Raw genomic sequence first — 9,316 nt, forward strand, 5'->3', positions numbered from 1 at the left:
GGACCAGGCCACAGCCACCCCTGAGCACAATGCGATGCCCACTTAAGCCCCAGCTCCAAGCCATTGGGAGGTTTTCTCTCCCGTGAGTCAAGCGCCCTCACCTGTGAAACAGCTGATAACCCCCCATCCGCCCCTGCCGGGTCGCCAAGGTAATTTATACAACACTTTGCAAACTCCAACACTGTTTGTTGTTACCATCACTATGGTTGTTATTATTATGTTATAGATGGCGACAAAAAAAATTAATCAGTCGACCTAAGAAAGAAATGAAAAATTTTATTCGAGCCAAACTGAGGCTTATAACCCAAGAACAGCCTCTCAGAAAGCTCCAAAAATTGTTCCACCCGTTAGAAGCCCAGGCACAGTTATTTAAGTTTTTTGAGACAAAGGGCTGTGCGTTAAATGATGTATTATTGACAGTTTACACAGTCTAGAGCTAAGCGTCACTGTGGCCCTTTATAAGATCAAGAAGGAGTGTTATCTTTAAGGATTTGTCTTGTTGCTGCTGGGAGAATGTTGCTCTTCGTGGACGGGCAGGTATGTCTGCCGATGGGGAGGTGTGGTCATCCCTAATGCAGACACACGATGCACAGTTGGGGGACAGGGGAGGTCAAAGGGCAGAGTAAATGTTTTATGTTTAAATTCTTCCAGTCTTGCCATAAAATATGAATTGTATTTCACATAGATGAAGGTCCTGGTTAAAATAACCATGAAAGTGGAGCACCAATGGTATTTCACAGGTAGAATAAAACGCTGCAATCTGAAATGGTGAAAACACTAGATGCACCAGAGTTTTCCAAACTATAATCTTTAAAAACTCAATCTTGTCTCAGAAATTACTTCTCCAAATCTTGACGTACAGTATTTCACATTTGTCTTCTGCTGGGACTGAAGCTGCCGACCTGAGCTTAGGGGATGGTGGGTCACCCCTAGGCCGGTGACTCAGAGAGACAGCTGGCTCGGATGCAGCCGGAGGGACTGGGTCTGCTCTGGGTGCCCCCCTTCCCTGCTGCACTTGAGTAGAGGTGGCCAGAGGGACGTCCACCCCCAGACAGCACGGGCTTTCTAAAAAGCTCAAAGGCAGAGAACGGTGGGGTCCTCAGACCAGCACCCCAGGTGTTGGGAACAAGAGTGAATCAGCCCCCTGTGGACAGCGTGGGTGTGATGACGTTCCTTGTGCCCTTGTGACCTGGCTGTGGCCCTGGACAAGGAACTAAAATGCTTAGACCCACTCCCAGAGGGTCTGCCTCTCCAGGAGGGAGGGCGCTGGGCAGGGAGGGTGGAGAGATGGCAGCTCCCCCGCCCCAGAGGCTTCCAGGAGTGGGGGAAATCAGGAAGGGCTCCTGGACGGAGGTGTCTGCCACTTGGCGAGCGTGCTGGTTTCCATGGGGGCAGACCCACCTCAATGCGGCAATGCCGGGGAGGTCGCCAGGCCCTGGGGGTACCGCAGGAGCTGTGCGTGCTCTGGCTGGGGATGCAGGTGGTCCTTGTGGACCTGTGTGTCCCGGACGCCAAGCCCGGACCTGCAGATCAAGCCCAGCATCTGAAGGAGGAGGGAAAAAGACCAGACAAAGACAGCATCTGGCCAGAGTGCCAGGACTAGGGGCAGAGCTGCCGGCCTGAGCTCCAGGGAAGAAAGCGCTGGACACTGGCTTTTCACGTGCTCGATGGCCAGGAACCGGTGGTCGAGTCGAGGAAGCCAGAAGTCGAAGAGCCAGCAGACGGAAAGATCCGCGGTCCGGACTATCTTCTGCGTTCGAGGGTTGATAATCATGGTTACAGAGAAATGACGGTGCTACTGGAGGGAGGGGCGTAAACCTTCAGAAGCTTTCCCGGTGGTGGGGGGGGGGGCAGCGTCCGTCACAGACAGGTCTGGGAACAACCTCAGGGCCCCCGCCGCCTGCTCAGCGTCCCCGGCAGGGCCCCCACACTCTGCCGCGCAGGGTCCGCCCAGTTCATCGAAAGCCCTACTCAGTGCAGCCCCAGCGCAAGGCCCGGGGTCTTACATGTGATTCTCCAACCAGGCAGGACAGCCAGCCTGGGCGGGCTCACCTGGGGCCCTGCCCTCCCAGCAGAACAGGTCCCGCAGCTGAAGGGGCGACGTCCCCACCCCAAGGGCAGTACTGGAGCTGGGGGCACGGTGTCTCAAGGCCACGAGGCGGCCTCCGGACCACGCCCCAGCCGCCCCCGCACACCGGACGCGCCCACATCCTGGCCTCGGTCAGCGCTGCGTGGCCCGGTGCTGCCGATTCCAGAAGTCAGCTGACCCGAGAAGGCAAAGTTCCTGTTTGCAGCGCAGACATTCTGGCGGGGGAGGGGGGAGGGGAGGGACGGCCCCTCCCCTTCAGCCCCGCAGACCCTCCCGAGCTGAAAGGTCACAGCGACACGTGGCAGGGGCCGGGGCAGCGTCCCCTGAGCGGCTTCGGGTGCCCTGAGGGAGCCTGTGGTGACAATGAGCTCCCTCCAGGAAAGGAGCTGCAAAAGCACCGATTCTGGGGACTTTGTCCAGAAATGACCCCAACACCCCGCAGGGAGCATCTCACTGCCTCTCCACTCCAAGGGGCACAGACGCCTTGGGAGGGTCCCAGGAGACCGAGACCCCTCTGCGGAGGGCCCGGTGAGGACGGCGGGCACAGAAGCCTCAGCTTTGGCGGTCTGGGCGCCGCAAAGCTGCTGCACGTGAGGGCTTTCCCCCGTGCCCCAGTCATGCTGCCCGGCCCCCACCTGCACCTGCCCTCACCTGGACGCAGGGCCTGCTGTTCAAGGTCCCTTCCGTCCGTCTTTGGTGGGGGTCAGCCGCCTGCTGCCAGCCAGGACCCTGCTTGTCCCTAGTGGTCCCCCGGGAGGCCCACCGAGGCCTGTGAAGGGCTGGCCCCAGAGCTGTTGGGCTTTGCGGCATGCTGTCCCTGCCATGACCACTCATCCTGACGTAAGGGGACACGGCCACAGCGAATGCAAGAAGAGCAGGGCGGGGCCGCGTTCTGGTGACACCTCGCTCACACTCTGCCCCTGGGTGCCTGTCCCTGCGCTGCACCCACACCCCTGTGAGATGTGACCTGTGAGGGTCCTGGCTGTGGACGGGATGACGGGGCCCCGAACCCCTGCCTGCCAGGTGCTGCCCTGAGTCCTGCGGGAGCCTCGACCCCCCAGCCTCCCGCGGCGGTCTCTTCCTCCGGGCAGCCTTCCCTGAGCAGGTCACACCTGCATGTGACCCCCGCCCCAGGTCAGAACCTGAGCTTGGCTGCGTTGGGAACATGCTGCCATGTCCCAGGGGGCGGCCCTGAGCTGCGGGGAGGGGGCAAGAGGGGGGCAGGTTGAAAGCCAGAGCTTCGTCTGTTGAAGACGTCCTGGGACTGTGAGAAGGGTGCAACGCCACGCCTGCGTCAGGGTTTGGAAGTAAAATGACCCCCTTCCCTCAGCTTGGGGTACCCTGCAGCCCAGGCCCCACCCTACACGTGAACTCCCCACGGTCCTCAGTCATCCGGACCTGACCGTGTCCTTGCAGGGACGCGACCCTCGGGTGACTTCATTCCATTGCTAAAAAGGCAGGCAAGGCGGCCAGTTTGCACAGCATCAAAAACCACAGGTGGATTCGCTGCTCCGTCCTCTGTGGCGCTGGCCATCCTGGCACACACAGACCCTCCACGCAGCCTCCCACCTGACACCCGAAAAGCCCAGGCCCGCCCTGTGTTCTCCACTAGCAGAGTCACAAAGCGGCATCTTCAAGAAGAGTGACAAGAAGGGCCGGAAATTCACCCTGGGAGCAGGTGAAATTTTGTGGGAACCCAAAGCTGCCACTGTTGGCAGAGGGAGGGCCCATCCTGACACATCCTTATGCAGGGAAACCCCTGAGAGCCGTTTTCGGGAAGGAGCCTAAGATTCCGTGGCTCAGTAAATATTAACACAGCACGGAACACCCTGAGCGGCTGGATTCAGAGATGGACCTGGTTCTGCCGAAGTCGGGGCCGGAGGGGAGCCGGCCGACTGCGGCCCCGCAGTGACCCTCCCAGCAGCGCTCCCACCGCGTCGGGACACACCCCTGCCCCTCCCGCCCAGCCCAGCTGCAGACGGCCGTCCACTGCAGCCGGTTCCCTGGTGAGCTAAGGAGCAATGCTGCTGGGTCCCGAGAGGCCGCCCCTCCTGTCCCTCTGTGTGTAATCAAAGCCATCACAGACCGTTCAAAAGGCATGCTTCCCATGTGCAGTGCTGAGGGTCTGACAGTCCAGACGTGGTTAGACACAGAAAAGCAGCACTCAGTTTAAAAAAGAAACTCTAAAACTAAGGAATCGTCACTGCGAGGTTGTATAATCCTTGTTGTGACAGAAAAGACAGCTTCCAGATTACCCTGTTCTATAACTGGAAGCCTCACACACTGGACCGTCCTGCAGAAAACCCACTGTGGGCGCCGTGCAGCATAGTCAGAAAGGAGCAGCCGTCGGGTTAATTGGCGGCCAAGGGGGCCTGAGCTCCACGGGGTGTTCTCACCAGGACCCAGGGTGTCGCCTTCAGGGTGAGCCTTGGATGAAGGTGTTTAGCCTTGGAAAACACAGTTAGGATTTGCAAAGACGTCAGGGTGGGGGGACCAATCCCATCACTCTGCAGACGAGGACACCAAGGGCCGATTCCCCAGCCCTGACCAGGGACCCGCGGTGACCCCACCCGCCCCGCGCCCGCATTCCGGGACTGGCTCTGCAGAGCCTCTGTTTGGCACGTGGGCCCTGCATCAGCCACCCGCCTCCACAGTCTCCCGTTCTCCTCCCAACCCCACCTGGCTAAGTTCAAAACACACCCACCCACCTCCAGGACACACCAGCGGACAGGTGTGCTCAGGTGAAAACACCTGAAAACCACGCAGAGCGGTCCTGTGCCTACCTAGGCCTCAGAGGGGCAGGACAGTGTAAAAGCGACTTCCCTGAAGCTTTGGTTGGAGACAGGGGAGGAATGGGGTTAGGCGTGTGGAAGACCCCTTGCGGGGAGCCCACCCGGTCTGCAGCAGGTCTGTCTGGAGGGACAAGCCCTCAGCCCCGCCTGCCCCCTGGCGGACCGCCAGCTGCAAGTCCCGCCCCACAGGGCCTGGGCCGGCGTCACTCTGAGGACTGTGCCCAGAGGAGAAGCAGGAAACTTGCCCTCTTCTCTTTCTGCCCCGCTGATTTCTGGAAATGGGGCCCAGCAGGCTCCACCCCCGAGATGCAGCACCATCCCCTCCTGGGAACCGTGCTGTGTCGACTGGACGACAAGACAGCCCAGAAGGATCACACGGTGGCGGGCACGCCCCCCGCCCCACCACGTTCTAAGGTTCCAAGGCCTGAAAGAGCAAGACCCCCATCCGAGAACCAGCTGCAGCCCACCCAACTCCCAGCCCGATGCGTCCGCCTCAGGCGCCTGCCAGGCTGTGAATTATCCAAACAAGCCCGCCTGTCCCCTGGGAACTACAAAGCTTCCTCTGCCGCCCCCCCCCACCCCGGATGGGCCCCCCAGGCCGTCAGTCATGTGCCTGTGGCTAATCACCTGCTGCCAGTCTCAGCTGTGCAGGGTAGGGTGTGGGCAGGCCCCTCCCTTCTGGGTGGGGCGAGAAGCAGGTGGCCAGAGCGGCCCCTTTGGCTGTGCTGGCTGAGGTCCAGGCATCCCTAGACCTGCTTTCCCCTTGGGGTCAGGGAATCCTCCCCAACTTCCTTCCAGGCAACGTCCAAACAGCTCAGGTTTCAAAGCCAAAAAAAAAAAAAAAGGATTGAGAACTGAATACAACAATTCCACAAAATCTGCAGGAATGGAGGTCTCCCCCAAACCAAGTTCCTGATCCTGAGTTTGTGGGGCTGACGTGAGCCAATGCCCCCTCCCCGAAAACCAAACACGGGACCGAGCGCCTCAGGAAGGAGAGGAAAGGTGGTCGTGAGGGTCCCGTGAACTCGGAGGTGCTGAAGAAATTCACGGGACGGAGTCCCCTTCCTCCGGTTCCCCCACTGAACCAGAATCGGGTACCCTCTGTCCCCCCCCACGGGCTTTCCCTCCAGGTCCCTCTGCAAGTCCGTCCCCGTGGCCGAGCCGAGGCCGGGACCCTCTCTGTGCAAAGCCTGTCGCGAGGGAACAGAGGCTTGTTGTCGCCCTGTGGCTTCCAGGGCTGAGCTGGCCTCACGCACCGAGTGGTCCTGCTCCACAGACCTCGGCCGCCTGGCCGCCGTCCAGCGGGGGACAGAGGGATCTGTGTTGGGTCAACAGCACAGCACAGCCACGGCGGGAAAGCGGGGCGGCCGTTCCCAAAGCCCTGGATTGTGTGAACGAGGTTTCTTTTTCCGAAGTCGCCAAAATGTCGGTCCACGCTGAACGCTCACCGCCTGCCAGGGTCACTGCAGTTCCACCGAAAATAAAAATACTACAGAACCAGAAGCTGAGTAAATTCTTTTTTCTTACTCTCCTTCAACAAAGCTGAATGGAATAATTGAGATCAAATCCTCCCCTTCAAAATCACATTTGGCTGAGAACCATCTGTGCCAAGTGTCAGCCTGAAATAATCCTTTTGCTGACATTATAAACCCTGTGAAAAAGCGTGGACCACAGAGATGCTGACGCCACCAGAAGCGCGGCAGGACAGATGAGATGCGAGTTCTCTTCAATTTTATTCTTAAAGTGAAAGAGCTTGTGGGCGGAGCTGCATCTAAAACGAGTCATGTAAATGCTATGAGCCGTCAAACAACCTACTGTCAGGATCTTACCCTCCAACGTAAAATAAAATTCAAGCGTGGAGATTAAAATTAAAAGTATTGAATATAAAAAGCCATAGTTTCATGATCAAAAGAAGAAAGCTCAAGACCTAAAACGTACATTCCTAGTTACATAAACGCCCGTGGGTGTCTCAAGTGTCACACCCCCTCCTGGGTCCAGCCCCGTCTGCTTTCCTGTGCAGGACAGCAGTTGCCACAGTGAGACTCCGACGGACCCCAGCCTCATGCTGCTCCCCTCACCATCTGCCTTTGTCCATTTACTGTTGGGGTCATTTACCGTTGCTTCAACTTTCAGGAGATGTCTCATAACCTTCCATATCTACTTGTCAAAATCTGGTCATGTCTTAGAAGGAGACTGAGTCCCCACCCAAAGTGCTGCCTTAGGACACCCCCTGGAACTCTGTGCCTCTCTTCTTTGGTCTTAGGTTGTGATTGTTTCCATGCTTCTAAAAAGGAAGAACAATCCCCATTCACTGTGGTTCTCTGGCTCTGCCTTGTTACCCACCACCAGCACCCGGGGCTGCATCTCCTTCTCGGTTACTAGTTGACTGCTCAGGGCTCCACACGTGACTCTGCTGACTTCTCTTACCACCTGCCCCCTGGATGGACACTCCAGTTCTCACAATTCCACAATAAAGGGTCTTCTCAGCTGTGGGGCTTCTCTGGGGTGTATCCCTAGGGCTGTCGTTCCTGGGTCACAGGGCGTGTGCATCTTCACTCACTGGGCGTTTGCGCACTGGTTCCCGGGCGGCCGCGCTCGCCTCGCACCCCGGGTCCTGGCCGGTCCCCAGCACCGCCTCGCCAGCCCCTCTCATGCCGCATCTCCTTGGGTGCATCTCTGCTGTGTCTGCAAGCTGAAGCACCTTCTCGTCTCTTCCTGCCCTGCGGGCTTCCTCTCTTGGGCGTTGCCTGTGCGTAAGCTTTCCCCATTTGGGGTCATTTTGCTTTCTTAGAGCCATGTAGAATTTCTTTACATTCTCAGACGATGCTGGTCCTTTTCCCATGATGCTCATCGTAACTATTTTTTGGCTGAGTTGTGGCTTTTATTTTCAGCTGGTTTACAGTGAGACTTTCACAATGTTATCGAAACGTGTTGGTGTCTCTCTGACTTGTGCTTTTTGTGGACTCATTAGGAAATCCTTCCCTATCCAAAAGTCACAAAGATAATCTCCAATTTTTTTAACTTTAAGGTTACACTTTGCACAATTAGCCACTCATTCATTTGTGGGTTGTTTTTTTTTTTTAATGTGGTAAATACCATTTTAACCATTTTCAAGTGTGTGGTTCAGTGGCATTTAGTGCATTCTCAATGCTGTGCTACCATCACAGGCTCTTTCTTCACCCCGGACTCATTTGTCTTCTAAACCATTTATTCAACAGACCTTATCGAGCCTCTCATAAGGGCCGGCAAGACGCTGGAACAGTCAGTGAAGAAATTAACAAGCCTCCCTGTCCTCGGGGGGCTGACCCTCGGGGACACGCGTCAGTGACAAGGAGCCGGAGCAGGAGGGCCAGGACGGCTCTCCAGCTTTCCTGAGGGCCGAGATTTGTCCCCTCTGACCTGTGAGGTGACGCGTGGGGCCATCACCCCAGCCACGCGGGGCGGCCCGCATGCGCACCGGATGCGGCCGCATCTCAAGGAGCTTCCCCCAAAGAAAAGCTGCTGAGAGCACCTGGTGGCAGAAACCAGCTCCCGGGCGCCGTTGACGAGGGTGTCTGGGGCAGGAGATGACGCTCCTTCCGTGCAGGTTTCAGACCTTCTGGGGCAGAGATGGAACCAGACGAGCTGGTGAGAGGGGCCCCGGGAGGGCGGTGACAGCCACCGCCCCAGCTTTAAAGGGCTCATCCTGGAGGGAGGCAGGCAGCTGCTCTGTCCTGTGCGGAGAGCAGCTTTCAGGGGTCCCCGTCCCGGGGTCGGGCGGCAGGAGGGGTGGCTCCGAGAACAGCCCAGCCCTGTGGTCCCAGGGGGTGCGGGCCGCGGGGCGGGGGGCCCGGGATGCCCCCGGCACCTTCTTCATGTGCAGCCAGCAGGGCCACAGCGCGGCCGCGGCTCCCCCGGGTTTGCAGACGGCACGTCTCCTTGGCACAGGCCTCGGCCACGTGTCCGGTGGGTAGCGGGAGGGTTGGCCTGCAGGGAGGCCCCCGGCTCAGGACACGCCCTGGACAGAGGCACAGGGTCGGGGGATGGCTCAGGACCAGCTCAGGGTGCGGACAGGAGGCCCCGGCCGGGTCAGCCCCCTAGTCCACAGCCAGGCTGGTCCTGACGGTGTCACTCCAGCCGCCCAAGGCGTCGCCGATCTTAACACGCTTTCTCCTGAGCGGCGAGTTCCATCGGTAACAGAGCCACCGGGGAGCCGTCCCCAGAGCGGTGGCCGAGGCAGGCCACTGGGGTGCCCTTCACATGACGGCACTCAGGACTGGGGAAGAAAGTGACCGTTCCGTGCCTCACGGGGTCTGGAGCTTACACAACTGCAGGTGCTTTTTTTAAGGAAAAAAGTGTCAAATTACAATAATAGATTAGGATGACACCGGACACCTGTTTAGAATGAGAACAGAAATGGGCACATATCACAAACATTTTAAAGCTGCAGGACAAG

General features: G+C 58.3%; 1 long non-coding RNA gene across 1 annotated transcript; it reads right to left on the minus strand.

Moving 5' to 3' along the window:
* Window positions 1-256: 256 nt before the first annotated feature.
* On the minus strand, window positions 257-7,953 carry LOC309657772. Its single transcript, XR_014261889.1, has 3 exons — window positions 4,873-7,953; window positions 1,402-4,536; window positions 257-760 (listed from the first exon to the last, which is right to left on the minus strand). It is a non-coding gene; the product is annotated as an uncharacterized lncRNA (long non-coding RNA).
* Between the last annotated feature and the right edge of the window lie 1,363 nt (window positions 7,954-9,316).

Source organism: Balaenoptera physalus, assembly GCF_965194825.1.
Source record: "Balaenoptera physalus genome assembly, chromosome: 3".
In the NCBI taxonomy this organism is placed as follows: Eukaryota; Metazoa; Chordata; class Mammalia; order Artiodactyla; family Balaenopteridae; genus Balaenoptera; species Balaenoptera physalus.